Source organism: Acromyrmex echinatior, chromosome 2 (assembly GCF_024713525.1).
Source record: "Acromyrmex echinatior isolate Ae372 chromosome 2, ASM2471352v2, whole genome shotgun sequence".
In the NCBI taxonomy this organism is placed as follows: domain Eukaryota; kingdom Metazoa; phylum Arthropoda; class Insecta; order Hymenoptera; family Formicidae; genus Acromyrmex; species Acromyrmex echinatior.
Genome location: NC_141853.1, coordinates 18,540,294 through 18,557,646, shown reverse-complemented (window position 1 = coordinate 18,557,646; position 17,353 = coordinate 18,540,294). Strand labels below are relative to the sequence as shown.

General features: G+C 37.0%; 1 long non-coding RNA gene across 3 annotated transcripts in view; it reads left to right on the top strand.

Moving 5' to 3' along the window:
* The window catches only part of LOC147910578 (uncharacterized), a 213,888-nt gene that overhangs the window by 157,034 nt on the left and 39,501 nt on the right, over positions 1–17,353 (top strand). For 2 of the 3 annotated variants that reach the window (XR_015544250.1, XR_015544252.1), the window contains exon 4: positions 1–17,353. This exon is cut by the window's left edge and continues 20,257 nt beyond it. The exons of the other annotated variant lie outside the window; for it this stretch is intronic. This is a non-coding gene — a long non-coding RNA (uncharacterized LOC147910578). 3 annotated transcript variants of the gene reach the window in all.

Below are 17,353 nucleotides of genomic sequence, written 5' to 3'. Positions count from 1 at the left end.
AATGCTATCCTGCAGGGGCGTTGCAGCAGAAAGTTTTGCTGGCGCAGCCGGAACGGTTTCCCGGGCGTTTATTTTTGGATCCGGCGTCTTTACCCTCTCTAACCCCTTGCCCCGTCGTTTGCTAAATCCGTAATAACGATGCGCCCCGTTAGAAGTACTTACCGTAGCCTATCCCAAACGGAACCATGGCGCAGCCATGGTCGTGCTTGCCTGCCTCGCAGAAAAGGCGAATAAGGTTTCTTTGCGAACTTTCTAACTAACTTCTCGAAAAACACATTTATAAACTCATGCCGACTCTCCGGCACGGTCTGGTCACTGTTTTATCGTTTCGCCTCTACTGTTTCGACGTGATGTACGTCAAAACATTTGCGGGTGAAAACGGCTTTCTCGTGTCACCTTCTATTATTTTCATTGAATTGCTTTTTACGTTAATCTCCTTTTTTTTTATCAAGTTCGATTGTTTGCTTGAATTTTTGACGTCTGATTTTTATGCGCCATTTTTTTTGAAGTTTTTTTTACAAAAAGTCTTCTATGATACATAATTTTAGTGAATGGACTAACGCGATAATATAGTTTCGACAATACATAATTATTAACTTTTAAATTCTACGTATATAAAAATTAATATTTTTTTAACGTTATTTTAAGATTGCTAATTAATTATAATATTATTGGAACGTGTTCGAATGCCTAAACTGTAATTGTAGATTGTAATTATAATTATTTTTTTCTTTTAACTTGTTGATGAATAAAAGTTAAACGTTAAATCAAACAGGAAGACACTTAATTTTAGTCCAAAATTTTATGGCGTGACAGTAAAATCGTTAAAAACTAAATGCAAACGTAGGACGACAAGTGCTGCGATCTCGCATTTAGGAAAACACGATGTCGTAGCGCGTAACGACCTGACGTGAACGAACGCCAGCGAATAGAGCACGAATTCCGCGGCTGATTAAAGGAATTACGCGGTAGCCCGGTCGGTTCTCCTCGTCCATTTAACCAGCCCGTGGTTGGAGATTCTGTCACGTTGCTATTCATCGGCCCGATGGCCAAGACTCCCGAGCTATTCCAGAAGCGACAGGTGCCGGTTGTTGGGTAAGCTGGAGACGGAACGGACCATAATTCTCGTGAGAGGGATGTTATCCCCCGGAATCCTTGCACTTCTGAATCCTCTTTTGAGATATTCTCGAGAGTTTATTAGAGGTGTCGTACGTATGATCAGAACTTTATGATAAGTACGTGTCGATGCCATAAGATCATCATACTAGGCATTGCGCGACATTGTCTTACTCGGAGTCGCAATCGGACTATTTAGTGCATTCGAATGTAAAACCGGAATCACAGTCATCGTCGCAAAACGTTTTAAACTTCCAACATCTCTTTCACGATAGCTGTTGAATACGTTATTTGTCGAGCTTGGTCCTTTCTACTGTCGCGAATGCAGTTTGTAACGTGGTAGCTTGGGTTTCGCTTCGCTGGTTTAACTTGCTTTCGTGGTTCCAATGGTTGCACAAAATTAAATTGTTTATTCTGTGGTATTTCTTAACATAATAACGTTGTAAGCACGGTATTATAAATTAAAAAGTAGAAGTATGATACAATATTCGGAACAATAAACATAAATTCTTAGGCAGTCTTGTTCTAAAAAAATAATTTTTACGCATCACGTTTTTAATTTAAAGTTTATCGCTATAAATATTTATTTTAGAATTATTAAGAAAAGTTCTACTCTATTAAGGAGAGAAAAATAAAGCAATATTAAAAAATTTGATACTTGACCTCTTATCAATTTGTTTATATGATTAATTCAGTCTCATTAATTAGTCTCATTTTATTTCAAAGAATTCTGTTGTGTGTGTATAATTCGAATATTATTGTATAAACACAAATAAGTGAAGAAAGTTATACTCAATTAAAATGGATGTTGGTACCTAATAATATTTTTGTATTAATCTTACAATTTCCAGTTCAACTAAACTACGCGTGTTTTATAAAGCATAGAATAAGATTGCATTGTTTGTAAATATTGAGTACATTTTTTGTCCGAATTATCACATAATTCCTCTCAGATTTCTCTGATCTCTCTTAATAGCTGCAAAATAAGAATAGCGATCGTGTTTATGAACGAATAGTCTAAGCTTCAATCAACATTATCAAAGCCTGGGCTCAACATCGCGTTTGTGATGAGAACGGTGTCGTCGTTTTGATCGTTTCTCCTTCGTGTAACTTTTACCCTCCAGCGCTTACATCCGATGCACCCGCCGTTCAACGAAGATAATAGCATTTCGCGATACCATCGGTATGACTCGAATGTAATTACAGAGGAATCCTGTGCGCCACTCATGTGCACATAATATTAGAAAACGTGATTTCATCGCATTAACTGATGTCGGGTAAATTCGCTAGAATGAAGTAAAAAGAAGATAAAATGTTCTTTACGCTTGATTATGTAATTTTAATTGTAAATGCTACTAATTTACTAATTAATAGCTCCTCATCCTTTGAATATTAATAATTTTCTAAGCTCCTGATTTACTACATTTATTGCTGTCTGCTAGATTTTTTTTTATTATGTACAATTTTATTAAAATATTGTAGATGTAAAATATTGTTAATGTTGCAAAATTTTTGCAAGTTGCAGTTTGAATATTGTTCTTGTAACTAAACGTAATTATTTTCTTATCGCCCTTTTCCCGCAGCTGTTTTCGAATTTCACAAAGCATTTAACAATTTCTAAGGATTCTGAATTTGAACATTTGATATTTACGAATATAAAATAAGTTAATTAACTTCTTTTTTCAGAACGCTTTAATTAATTACTCGCAGTTCACTTATAGTTCGTAATTGTATGTCGGTCAATTTTGTAAAGCGTCCTCTTTTATCACATAGGTATTCTTTTTATTTAGGTGCTTCAAACTGGTTTAAGGTTTCGAAATATAAAACTGATAGGAGAGGCACTTATGCAAAAGGAAATAAATCAAGTCAGTTAACTCTTTTCTCAGGTAATAGGAGACCGAGTAAATACCGAAGATCAACACGTTATCCTACGCGTCGAATTACGGAACCGTTCAGTGGAAACATTGTTCCTTTACTCTATGGTCAATTTCTTCTGTAATCAAACCCCGAGAAAGGGCAGGCCATTACTTTGCGCACCCTACTCCGAAATCAACGAGGCTGAAAGAGAAAAGTAAGAATGGTACATCAGCAGGACGCAGACACATTTGAACAAAATTGCTTGAATCATTTGAACAGTTGCTATTTGACGTAATATAGAATCTGAATTCGACGAAAGTTTTTTATTTTTTAAAATTCATTTACCTTATTTTTAATGCATTCGATAACCGAAAACTAAGTTATATATGTCCATATATATAATAAAACAATGATGCTGGGTGTATTATTTCACACGAAACTCACAACTCACTCGCTCACAAACAAGTTTCATCATTCTTTGAATTTATACTGTCTCAAGTTCGCGTGGCGCAAGTTGTAAACTTCTTCCAAGAGCCACCAGAGAGTCAGTCATCGACGGAACGGTGTAAACGGAAGTGCGAAGATTTTCGTTTTACGAGACACAGTGTGCCAACTTCTAGCGTCAACCCCTATCAAACGCTGACACCGACTTCTCGTCCGAATGCACATCTCGATAAGTCGCGCCGACATTCATCCGCGCATATATTTGGATTCCGTAAAGTTTACAGCGTGATTTACGATAACGGATTCCTATGGAACTTTGAGTTTGTCATTAATTCGGTTGCCCAAATTTATAGCGATTGCGATTTCAGGCGCATTAAGCTGGTCTTTATCGTGATTTAATTAATCCTTTCCCAGTGAATTCTAAGAATTACGGAGAACAAATCGAGAATAACTTTATGTAAATCCTATAAATTATATAAGATAAATCGAGTGTAATACGATTTTACAGTGAACTTCTAATAACTTTTTAATTATTATTGAAGAACTTTATAGAGATTGCAAATAATTTCTTATGAGCTTGTTCTTATTGTGTTTTATTTTTGTTCTCCATTGTATCCTACATATTTAAATATAAAATATAATGGTACGGAAAATATCAGTAATATGATTTATAAGGCAATATTATAAGAAATGCATTTGATAAATTGTCATATCGATAAATGTTCACGAGTTGACTAAAAAGTGTCAAGTGGAAAAGCGATGTTTCACGAAGGTAAGTTTCTTCAGCAACACATTCGGATAGTTTCTGAATACCATTGCAAAGTAAAAGCATGCTATTCAAATAAATCTTGTAGAAACGTATGTCATGGCAACTCCTATCTTGAGCAAAATGTGTCAGACAGTTTTCATCTTTGAAACTTTAGAAACTTTGCGACCTTTCTCGATACCATTCGTACCACATATGAGATTGCATATTATAAGAAGTTATCATAAAGTTGGTTATATTCAAGATAGTAAGTCACGATGTCATTCCCCGCAATATGGGTTATAAAATTGTTTTAAACGTGATAGATCCGGAACTAAAACTAAAACTAAATAAATGTTGCGCAGCTTTCTATCTTGAACTTGCAAAATTTCGATTCTCCAAAATTTTACCTGCAGGTTCTTTTGTAAGATGGATTTGTCCATTACGATTTCGAGAACAAAGTAACGTTCGAAAAAAGGGCTAAAGGACTATTGAAAGAAAAGATAGGATCGCTGAAAAAAATTAAGGAAAGTTTCCCAAAGTGAAACGCGTGAGAACGACTCATGCCGTAATTAGCGATCGACGCTCCAGGAAGGAAAAGTAATTACGCTCCGACTGATTCTAACAACGTAAGAGATGTCGTTGTTCAATTGCACTACAGTGCTACACAATTGGCGCCAGGCATTCTTCTTTGCTCTTTCCACGTCTTTGCCTTCACAATTTTTCGTCTACTCAGACACCTTCCATTTCTTGTTGGACTCTATCCGTGTAAAGAGACGAGATAAAAAATTCAGTATGCCATATATTTGCGGGATCGTTTGTTGAGAGTTGATAAAGTAGACTCGGTGAACTAGCTTCGTAGCAGAGGCAAAAAGTCGTTCGGATAATTAACGCGAGCCGTTGTCTTAATGAGACAATTCTTTGTGCTATTTATATCTTTCTCGACTTTTCTGCGATCGGACATGCCGAAAAGAAAAGTTAGCGGAGAAAAGCGAAGAAATTGAATTCTGTACACTTTTGCGGACGATCGAAGATATATTGAACATGCGTAATATATAGGGATGCCTAAGTATTCCCCCAGAAAATTGGAAACCAAATCCAGCGTATCTAGTTCTCCGTTAACTGAACAGTGCAAATTGCGCTCTGTAAATGTGGTTACACGAATCGTTACAGGGAATTGCTTTGTGAATTGATTAAAATAAATTAAAATAAATTACAATTTTTAACAAGTAATCTCATTGTATTCTAAAGTATAATTTAAATTGAGATTATTATGTATTATTAGATATTAAAGAGAATGAAATTTGTGTAATTTGAAATAATAATATTAATTTTTAGTCGCATCATTAATTATGCGACTAAAATGAATTTTGTCAAAAGCTTAAATTTTATAAAATCATATGAAATAATGGGATATCATAAATTTCTTTAAAACAATTATATTTTATCATCGAATACTGAAATGCTAGGAACACAGAAATTGTCATTGTTGTATTGGTAATCTTCGTTTCGGTGCGAGATTATTACGTATCATGTCATAAGCATGTCTCTGTCGATTGCTCGAAAATTAGTCGGCCGCAGAGCATTACAGCTGAATCTACTGTCACAAGTGCCACCATCACTCTTCTCACGAAGGGTGTTCCTGAAAGGTACATTTGTTGAAATGTACATCGACATACGATCGCGTCAATTTTTGGTCTGTGTTTGCCGGATGTGATGGACGTCCGTTTCTCGATTGACAAATTTATGATGATTAGCTTTCGATGAATGTGCAACTAATTATTCATACAACGAATGGTCCGCGGGAATATTAAATTCACTTGTATCAACGCTTCGTAAATCAATCTCCCCCTCCTAGATAATATGATTTATTAATCATCACGAATTTTATTCGCGATGATTAATAACCAATTACGTAATTCAATATTCTTTTGGATGTGGTGTGTATTTTCTCGCGAAAGCCATCAGAAAGATTAGATTGTCAGATTATATCGGCGATGAGGTTTTTATGGAGCACAAAATTCAGTCTCCGTCATTAATATTGCCAATGAAGCATTCTATCTGCAATTCTCGTGCACAATTGTATCTCAAATGTACATCTCCTCGCTATGAGATATCAGCTTAATCCGTTGGTCTCGTCTTGATTTACAGTCGCACCGCGAAAGCGCAGCAGTTTATAGGATTTGTGCCACGGGAAGATATTTTTGCGGAGATACTCGATACTTTTCTCGTTAGCTACATCAGGATTTCTCTATCGTCTCCGACGCAGGGAGTGCCAGATACTTCTTCACGCCTGCCTCTGTACGGATTGTGGACCGAAGAAATTAATCGAGCTTTGACTAACCGAAAGCTCGCGGTAATGGCAAGCCAGAGTAGCTTGAGGTCAGATAAGTCGAAAAGTCGAGGGTGAGCTGGGTGAGAGAGTAGACGGCTGTAGACAGACAGACAGACGTACGGAGAGGAATGGCGAGGAGGGTGGGAATGAGAAACGAAGGACGAACGAATATCGTGCCGACGATCTTATTAGAGATCCTGTGCAGTGGTCTGCCAAACGAGTTATTTAAGTTGAATGAGAAAGAGAATTTAAAGAAGGATAGAGGAAGAAAGAAGGAGACGTAGAGGGAAATTTCATAGAACGGAAACGAAACGAGGAAGCGAGAAGAAAATCCAGATCAAGTAAAGAGAGAAAACCTGCTCGTAAAGAACTTCGTATCATCGTTTTCGCAGCTCGATATTGCTGGTGCCGGCTTAATGAATATATACCTTATTAAGAGAAAACTATATCAGGTACACACATACACACATGCACATGTACATATACAAGATTAGGATCAAATAAAATGAAAAAATATTTTTTTCTTATAGCATTGTGTATTTTTATGTTAATTATTAATTATGTTAAGTATATAATAAAAAATAAAGTAAAACATACGTTTCGACTAGAAGATTCGGTCATTGTCAATGTTGTTAAATATAAATTTATATTTATATTTAATATTAATATATGTATGTTTTATTTTATTTTTATGTTATTTGAAATATTATATTTTAGCAACTGTAATCTGGCTATTGCTTATATATTCTTGTGTCACATCTATATTAATCTGTATATTTTAAGCGTATGTCTAACTCGATTAGAACAAAATCATTTTGCATTTAGACTTAATATATTACAACGGGAAACTTGTACTTTTTTCCTTATAAATTGTGCTCGCTTAATCGACTGAATGATCAACCAACCAAACCGTAAGATGAAACTGCACGTAGCACCTGTCCCTCTGATTAGGTATTCACCCTATTATTCGATCGCAGTAATTAACTATTGGCGTAAAGTATTATAGATCAAAGTCGGAGAGAGCAGCGGATAATATATCGAACTGAAAGTCTATCCCTCTCTATAACGCGTACGCCGCTCGGCGTATCTTACACGCCGAAGTGAATCATCCGGTCTTAAGCGAATCGCGGTTGAGAAGGTCGTGGATGAGGTTAACCGAGAAAAGACAAACCGTCGGCGTCTCCGACAGAAACGCCGAGAAATCCACAGCTTACTGTCTCGTCTCGTCTCGCTTTCGCCCGGTTCCTCCGATGCCATCCAGTATCGAGCGCGAGGTCCCTTATCCCTCGTGCTAATATTAGTGCAGCAAACTGTCTACCATCGCAGAAGGAGATCCCGGTACGCTGGCGTCTGCTGCATCGTAACGTCTTCCTATCCTCCCCGCAGGATAACCTTCCTCTCATTGCATCTGGTCGGTCGCTCCATGCAGCTCCTCATGCAGTCCCCGTCGTGCACTGTCTCTTGCGGAACTTGGACTAGCTAACCCCAGAGCAGACCTCTCTTAAGTTCCGCAAAGTGAAATTTACAGCATGCCCGATGGCTCGCTCCTCTCGCTACGAGGTCGCCGAGGGATGTTAGAATCTTGCTTAATATTCCGTGGGCTCTCGAGGGGCCACCTCGGTTTCACGGAGGTCGACTGTTGTACAGCACGCCACTACGCTAAAGACTGCTTTACGAAAAATCCTTGCTCTGCTTTGATTGCATTTTGAACATAGATTATGAGAATTTTAACGTTATGGGAAAAATGCTATAAATGGATTTCTATAATTTATTAACTTTCCGAATTTTATGAACTAACTTGTGCGTAACTTTGCAAATTTTATTTTTCTATTTTTTATTTATAGCATGACAGTTTATTCGTATTACTTTAATTAAAAACAAAATAATATGTAAAAATGAGAAGAATCAATATCATCTCGAGACTGAAAAGTAGGAGGATGAAAGTACCTTATCTGTACATATTAACGTAGCAAACAGTGAATACTTTTCAAGAGAATTTTTTTGCGTAAATATAATGAAAGTCGGCTTTTTAATGGAAAATGCGAAAATATACGTCAAATATTTGAAAAAGTAAATTTTATGGAGAAAGTTATATTAAAATCGATTTAAATTTCAGACATAAATGCAATCGTATGAATTGCATATTTAAATGCTAGCTTGTTATAAAAAATAAATAACAAGAGGACTGTAATCTTCAATGTTCTCTCTCTCTCTCTCTCTTATGAGTGATATAAATTTTAATAACAATATATTTATAAAAAATTCAAATTTAGTTAAAATAAATTTCATAGAGAATTCATAAAAGTAACGAATGGACGAATAAATGATTAAAATTCCTGCAATCATTATTTAATTAATTTTATTTACGACCTTATGCCAGGAATACCTCTCATAAAATCTAACATTTAACAGCAATTCTCCTATTTAACCTCCGTAGGTTAATTCATAACGTTACTACAGAATTCCCGGTTCGAAGTAAGCTCCGGTTATTAATCCCAAGAAACGATCATGGAGACTAATAAATTGATAATTCGTCCCGATGCGGAATGAAGCTGGTTTCACCGGCAATGTATACAGTCCATAATACGAACGATCCATTATAATTAATACTGTAGATCCGGCGCGTGGATACTGGCCAAACGAGGTTACGTTCATACGGTGTGTAATATCGATGAAAAGGAGAAAAAAATCCGATAGAGGCAAAGAGGAGCTTTTCCACGTTCAATCTTCTGATATGAAGGCTGATTTCCATAAAGCATTGAACGTGATGCATTCTTTCAGCTCTTTGGGAAACGCATCCGTAAAGCACGATGACAAAGAAAAAGGATTACGTTAAACTTTAAGAAGGAGGAAATAAATAGGATAGATAATGAAAGCGTGACAGGAGAAGGCTATTTTGTGTGTTTGTGTGTGTGTATGTGTGTGTGGGTGTAGGTATGTGTGTGTGTACCTGTTTAAATGTACGTGCATGTATAAAGAAAAACGAGGATAGTCAACGAATTTTTATGCTAAGTAAAAAGATGAATAACCGAGAAAAGACCAGTCAAGAAAGTGCGAAGGTAATATCGGGCTGAGTTTGCAACGATCGACAGAGAGCGAACGAGAGTACGATTTTATAACTGCGCCGGATGCGAGTTAATCGCGAAGCTTATAGGGGTGGCTATACGAGTGATGTGCTTTCAGCATGGTGCTGGTCTTTTTTTAGCGATCGTATAGGTATAGTAAGTGTGAAATGGATTGTAAACGTAGTTGTTTTACCAGCACGTTTCAAAATGAGAAAATTTCTATTGGTCACCAGCCGTGTGTAACGAACTTGTCTCATAATTTTGATAGTGCAAACGAAAGTCACGTAACACCGAACCGTCGAATGAGAGCCGTCCGAACATTTTCGTCATCGTCATTGTCACTACAATGTTATATTTTCATTGAAATTTCTTATTAACAAGAAAATTCTCGCATCACATTTCACGGACGTTAAATATTTCATTTAATATTTAATGGAAAGTAAACGTTCCTTTTAAAACTTTTCAGAAAGAGTATACTTTAGTTTAATTTACTAACACGATTACGCGCACATAATATCTGTATTAGAACAATGTACACCGATTAAAAGGATGCATCGATAAAAATGATAAAATTTTCATAACGCTTCGATAAAGGGACACAAAAGGTTTGTAAATTGATTCTTTTATCAATCGTCTGCAGCAATTTATGGTGTATTTATTTAAAAAATACACTTGCTTCTCGAAATCGATTTCTTTTTCCATGTAATTTTTTCGGATATCCTGCATCTTATAGACGTGGATAGTTGTTGCGTTTAGCTATGCTGTTGTTGTGCAATGCAACTTCGCGCGTTTCGACCATAAGGTCGTTTCGACCATCGTAAATGGACCTTCAGAATACGTTTCCTTCAACGGCAGCAGTGCGAGTGTTCACGTATACGTATACGCCGGGGAAACATTATACTCAGTATTGAGTAAATACACGGAGTCGTGGGGCGCCTTGCCCAATGTACGGCTCGTCGATGTACCGTCGGGAGTTATTATGTAACTCGTGTAAATGCACGTTGTATATGAACATACGCGGGTAAAAGAGAGAGAGAGAGAGAGAGAGAGAGAGAGAGAGAGAGAGAGAGAGAGAGAGAGAGAGAGAGAGAGAGAGAGACAGGGACCATCGTGCGCCTCGCATTCGGAATTTGGAGCACTCACGAATACGTTTCGCGTGCGTGCGTTGTATGAACCTCGCGTCTGGGATAACGCAGACGAAAGCAGATAGATAGAGGATGGAGATGAGCCTTAAGCGGGAAAGAGATGGAAAAAGGTAGTGATACGACTATTGCGTAACACCATCGGTGCAGTAATATGTGCACGTACAATTTCAATTTTGCTTCGTACACGTTCCTGTGCACTTTAATGGGTATCGGCTAAAGTAATAAATTGATTTTTCCTGCGAGATGTGTTCATTGTATACCCAGCGATATATGAAGAAATATAGCGACATAATATATTGATGACATCTCCATTTACTTCTCCATAATCAGGAAATAAAGACAACAATGGAGCTTTTATATGTGTGCTTCTATTATTTTCGCAATATGATATTATTGCAAATTATACGGACATTAACTGCTAATACGACTTGACATTTATATGTAATCATTCAACTACAAATAGATTTTATAAAATATTTTATAAATTTGATGAGTACGTTGAATGGAGAGAGAGAGAGCGGAATTTATCTAATAACTTGAATAATGTGTTTATGAGGATTATATAATTGACCTCTAAAACCATTTTCTAATCATCTAATCATCTGATCCAGCTTTTATACGTCTACATTACTAAAAGGGGGAATTCTCGCGTCTTTCAATGTTCTCAAAAGCGTAATCCAAATCCTTTCACGATCGATGTCAATGTCTGATGTAATTACGTGGAAGCTCGTAGAACGTGCTTGGACGTGCAGTGCCTACTATCGGCATGTGATTAGCCATTACGTAACAGCAGATATTTCTACACGTATTTCAATTAGGAACTCGAGTTTCGTGAATGCTAGAGATATGTAAAATAATATTCTCGATTGTCAAATATTGAAACAGGATGTTAGAATTTATTTTCGCTAATTAAAGATGCATAGTCTCTAAAAGAAGTAACTGATTTTATAAATTCACACTTTCCATATAAAAATAAATGTTGTATACACATGAAACAGATTAATAATATCAATATTCATATTTAACAATACAATTTTATGATTTAAATGAAAATTTTTAAATTTTAATTATTTTGTTATCTATTTCTTATTAAAGTAATTGTTTATTCAGATTCTAAACTGCCAAACTTTTTACAAATGCAATATAGAAAAAGTGAAAATTTTTTATAATTTCTTTATTTTGTTACAAAATCACATTTTAAAAGCAGCATGTTCAATATATTATCCGTTGCACGTATTAACGAAATAAAAAACTGCAATTAAAACAAAAGATGTAATTATTAAGTGACTTATAAAGAAGACTTTTTTAGGATTATTTTATGCGATATTAATAATTTCTATTCGCTTCCAGAACTTTCGGTGCGCCAATTACTTAGCAAAATTTTATAGAGAGATCATAATTGAAGATTTATGTTTTTGACACGTTTCTCTTTGGCCTAAACTCAAATGAAAATGCATCGTAACGAACTTCTCTCGCGATTGGACGAAACTTTCGTTCAGTTTGTGACGCGGACTCTCGCTTCCACCCGAGGTTGATATCAGAAGTGGGATGAGAGAAGGGGTGAAAGCGTTCCTTTAAAATCCGGGACCTCTTCGCGAACTCGACGGGGAAGGCGGTCGGGGATAAAAATAAAATCGATATGCCGCATCGCCGGCGTGGACCGTTCGTGGACAAGAGACTCCTTTGCCACACCCTCTGTCCTTCTTTCTTGCAGCGCTGAATCTCCGAAACCCTTCTAGCGGACATACGTACGACATCCAATGGGATGTATAGAGATAGCAAAAGAATTACGCGGATCCGTTATGCCTTTTTCCCTTCTATTTTTCTTTTCTATTTTTTTTATGGGTCAACGTGATGAGAATGAACGGCGGACAATCCTTTCGAAGTCATGTACTCTCAGTGCCACTACCATTCTTTTCCTCGCGGACAACTGATAGTAGTATATTTATATGTAGCACATAACTGCGCATATAACTGAATAGATTGACCGATATAGATTGCTTCGTTCTCTTTCCGATTGAAGATCGATGGTTTATCGAGCACGAGATTGTTCTTGCTGTTGCGATCAGTGTCGCTAGTATGCAATTCACACAAGTGCAATTTTCTTTCCGATAAGACTCCATAGAAAAAAAAGGATAAATCGATCTAGTTAGTATAATGTAATGCAATTATATTTCTCGATTTTGGAAAGCACCGTATTATCTGGTATTCACTTATTCCGTATTCGTACATACGGAATAAGTGAATACGAGTACGTTGCTACTCTACTGTCTGATATTACTGCAAAAATCAATTCGCGAGAATGTAATAAGGAAGGATTTTCATCATTTCCGCAACGATAATCGCGTATCACGGAATGTACATACGATAAATAGTTTCGCAGTATTCCGCATGTCGTCGTGAAAATTTTATGACCGAGAAGAAAAGCGGACAAAGTATCTGGACTGGAATTTATGCATTGCGTTTCCTTGTTCTGGGAAATTTCGTTATTTTCATAGCTGCAACACCAGCCGCAAACAGGCCCTAACAACAGAGGAGAAATTTGCTTGTCGAGACTGTCCTCGGGCAGGAAACGAAGTTAACTCCTGAAAGCTCGTAAATACAGAGCTTGGATGAATCTACAGTGGTTTCGTGTGTGTATTTCGTTTATATCTTTATAAATTAAATAAAGGCAAAATCATGAGGCATTCACAACTAATTATATTCTATTTTGTATAACCTGTCTGTCTATCGTCACCGAAATGTATAAAAGTTATTCCATTAAAAATTATTATTTGTTTTAATTGAATTAATCGATTAGTCAATTGAAAAATAACGATGAGATATTTTAAAGCGCATTGTTCTAAGTCGTTACCAATGGTAGAAGTCTCAAGAGTGGCATCGCTTGCGAGAGAACTCAAGCTCCAAGATCCACTCTTCAGCACGTATCCGTTTGAGTAGATTGATCTCCTGAGAAAAATCAAAAATCCGTCCGTGACTATTTCAATGACTCTTCTTTCACGCTTCTCGATTTCTTCCTCTCAAATAATCGCGTTGTTTGCACATCGTTCTAACTTTAGCAGGATAACTCGTCAGATAATCACAGAATTCATTTTTCTCTCTTAGACGATACGTTGTTAAAAATAAGATCTAAATAAAATATGCTGTGCGCGCATACGAGCGGCAAGCGCAAAGGCTGAAGGAATCTCTGCTGGTATCCACTTTGATACTCGACTCGAGTTAGGCCGTGTCGCCATACGAGGCACGAAGCTGTGGTAGATTTTAGCGCTTACTTGAGCATTTTAAATCCTTGAATAGATAAGCACCTATTCGCTCTTTCTTGTCTCTTCCGGCTTTTATCCTCGACTTGTTCATTCACACACTCAAGACTTCTTTGTGAAGTCTCGTGGACTTGGCCCAGCCTCGGTGCTGTCTTTGGGCGTTTAATATTCTCTTCGCCGGAGCGTGTCTATGGACGGTCTTTTTGCTAGCGCGTGGCTGACGGCGAGAGAGTTGAAATCCGGGTGTCCCTACTAATCGCTGCTGCGAAAGTAAGTAATGGATTCAGGGTTCGTGCCTTCGCGCGACGCTGATATGAATATTAAATTTGACACTACGACGGAATTTTCCACTTAAGGTTAAATCGAGGTAAAAGGCCGGACGGTTAATCCCATATTTGGCGTGAATCTCTCATGGGATCTCAGGGAAGCCGAAGACGACCGTCGAGTACTTGAAAATTAATATGCTCATGACCTGAGATTGGGATCTTTGGGATTAGAGTAGTACAGATCTCGATTCCTTCTGACTAAATCTAAACTAGATTTAAATTGAGTTTAAACTTGTCCAAGTTTATCTAGCTTGTTTGCAATTATTAAAGGAATCTGTAACTTTTTTTTATATATTCTTATTACATGTATATATTGTTGTATTGTTTTCTAAGTTATTAATTTAACGTATCTTATTAATCTGACGTATCTGTGTAATTAATTTCAATTTTTCTATCATTTTTGAGCATTTTATTCGTAATTATATGTATTAACGCCATTACATGTATATGCATAATTGCACCGTTCTGAACTTATCTAAATTATAGGTATTTCTAAATAATCTGCTTTAATTGCTCTATTATTTTATCAATTTAGATTGGTATGTTTACTAATTTCGATTAGTATAATCGTATGATTATTAATCTAAATTGTGTAAATTAGTTTGTTGATATCGACCTACATTCGCAAGAACTAAACCCAGCCATCCGAATTTCAAGTTTCAGCACTTCAATCGTCAAATTATCGAACCAATTTTATCTTCTCCATCGTCGAACGCGTGCAACGCCCGCATGTGTGCGGCGGTCAAAGACGATGTGACGCGTCGACTATAAACGTCACTTGCCGGAATGGGCCGCGTGCCAGCGTGCTGCAAACTCTTCGTAACAGTTGTATTTGTCGCTTCGGTCGTTTACGCCGTTTACGGGTTTGGACCGTGGACTTGTCTCATCGTCCTCGTTCGTTCCACTTCCAAGTATCGTTAGCATCGTCACATCGATGGCACGTACGTCTCATACCCTTGGGCTTACTTTACCAAAGCATCTCGGGGATAGAACACGATCCGGACCACGTGCTTCTCTAGTTTCCCACGTCCTTCTCACGCTTCACTTTTGGCTGTCGAGGGAACTTCTACATTCGGGTGCGAAAACTCATGAAACCATCCGAGTTACATCCAAATGCATTATTTATCGGAACGTGCCACACGAGTTCGAACGCGGTAGCTCTTCCGATTCTGCATCCGGCTTTTACGCGACAGTCAAGCCCTGTATACAAAACAAGCATTTATACAATGTTAGTTTTGGTGCGGCTGGTTAAAAGGATTGTGGAATAACTGCGGTGTCACGACTGCAGTTATATTCGGTCACGATTTTGAGCATAGCATTGCCGCCTTTGCTGTTTCATGACATCTTTGTCATTTTTTTATTTCGATGTTATGTAAAAATCGAAAACTATACGTGAAAACTATTGTGTGAAAGTTAAACGTATAATTTATAGATTTTTTAAAAATAAATATTTATAAACTTGAAAACAAAATGTAAAGAGAGAGAGAGAGAAAGAGAAGAGTTAAAGATCTATTATTAAATTAATATCTCGTTATGTGATTCAGTGATTAGGAATGCATTGTTAGCCTTAATAACCTTAAAATTTCTGAAAATAGATCCCTCTCATTTGCTCGTTAAATTAGATGAGGATTATATCCACAAATATAGTTTAGTTCAACAAATATAGTTTATTCTAAAAGGATAAAGATAAGGAGAATTCATGTAATTAAAATGATTATTATAACTTTATAAACCAATTTGATAAACCAATTTGAGAATTCTGATTTTATAATTAGAAAGGAAATTAATTACATCATATTATTTTTTAAAATATTTTTTATACAAAATGTTATTTCTTTGTTGGATGAAGTTGTTTATGATAAGTTTTGTAAAAAAGAAAGTAGTGCGTCTAAAAAAGGATGTTCCTTTAAGGAAAAGTTTGTCTTATAGAAACAAATGAACTATACATATCTTGTCTTCGCTCGACGAAAGGATTTTAAGCATTGGTGTGTTTTGTATCGAACGACACGAAGAACAGCGAGGAACATCGATGAACCAGCGTAAGCTCGCATCAGACAAGAAGTGCTCGGCAAGAAACTTCAACTACTAAGCTTCTTCGCTCAAAGTGCCTTCCTTCGAGCATCGAGATAAGCGCTCTTAGGTATTACGCGCGTCCCCAGAGACACGAAAGGTCCAAGTATCTAAAGATATGTCTTCGGAGATAGCGGCCTTCGATTTGTCGAAGGCTGCAACCCCTTTGGGCATATTCGCTTTGAATCACTACCTTTATTATTACGGTCCCATTATTTATGAGCGTACACTGAGTAAACGCCATTTCCACGTCTAGACACTTTCCGGCTGGCAGCTGGAAGTGGAGTTCGTGCCTGGAAAAAGGTCGCTGCGGCTTTCTAGAAAATATAGATGCAATTTAACGGCCTCGCTGAATTAAGTATGAGCTCTCTTATACTAGCGCATACAGCGTGTTGCACAAGTTTGGGTGACATTTATTGATTGATCACCTTTAAGTGCGTCATTGGCGTTAATGCAAAAGTTTAATACTGTAAAATTTCAGCTGATGAATTAGCGTGTTCTATCCTCACTTTTGAGAAGACATTAATTTATTTTACGCAGTTTCGAGGAATCGAACTTCAAGAAAAAGCGTTGCAGGCATTACTCACTTCATAAATACGCCGTCGTTGTTTCCTCTGACGTTTTCTCTTGCTCCATTGTATCCTCCATCTTGTCCTGATTCGTTTGTCGCGGAGATGTTGGACCGGCTTCGTAAACCATGCTGTTCGAATCGCTCGAATTATTCCTCGAAGCTGTGGGATAATTAAGGAAGTTTTGCCGAGGACAATCAGTCCTAGTTCCACGGAGACTCGCGTCTCCCGTTCCCGGGGTGGCGGATGATCTGTCTGGACTGCACTGATCCGCACACCCGTTACTCATGGTAAACTACCTTCATTTGATATGTCTTTACCTCTTCCTAGAAAGTACACAGACAGTTGTCAGGAGACATATGGTTTCGATTAACTGTATTTATTATTTGCAAATAAATGTGGTTCGATTAAAAGAAAAAAA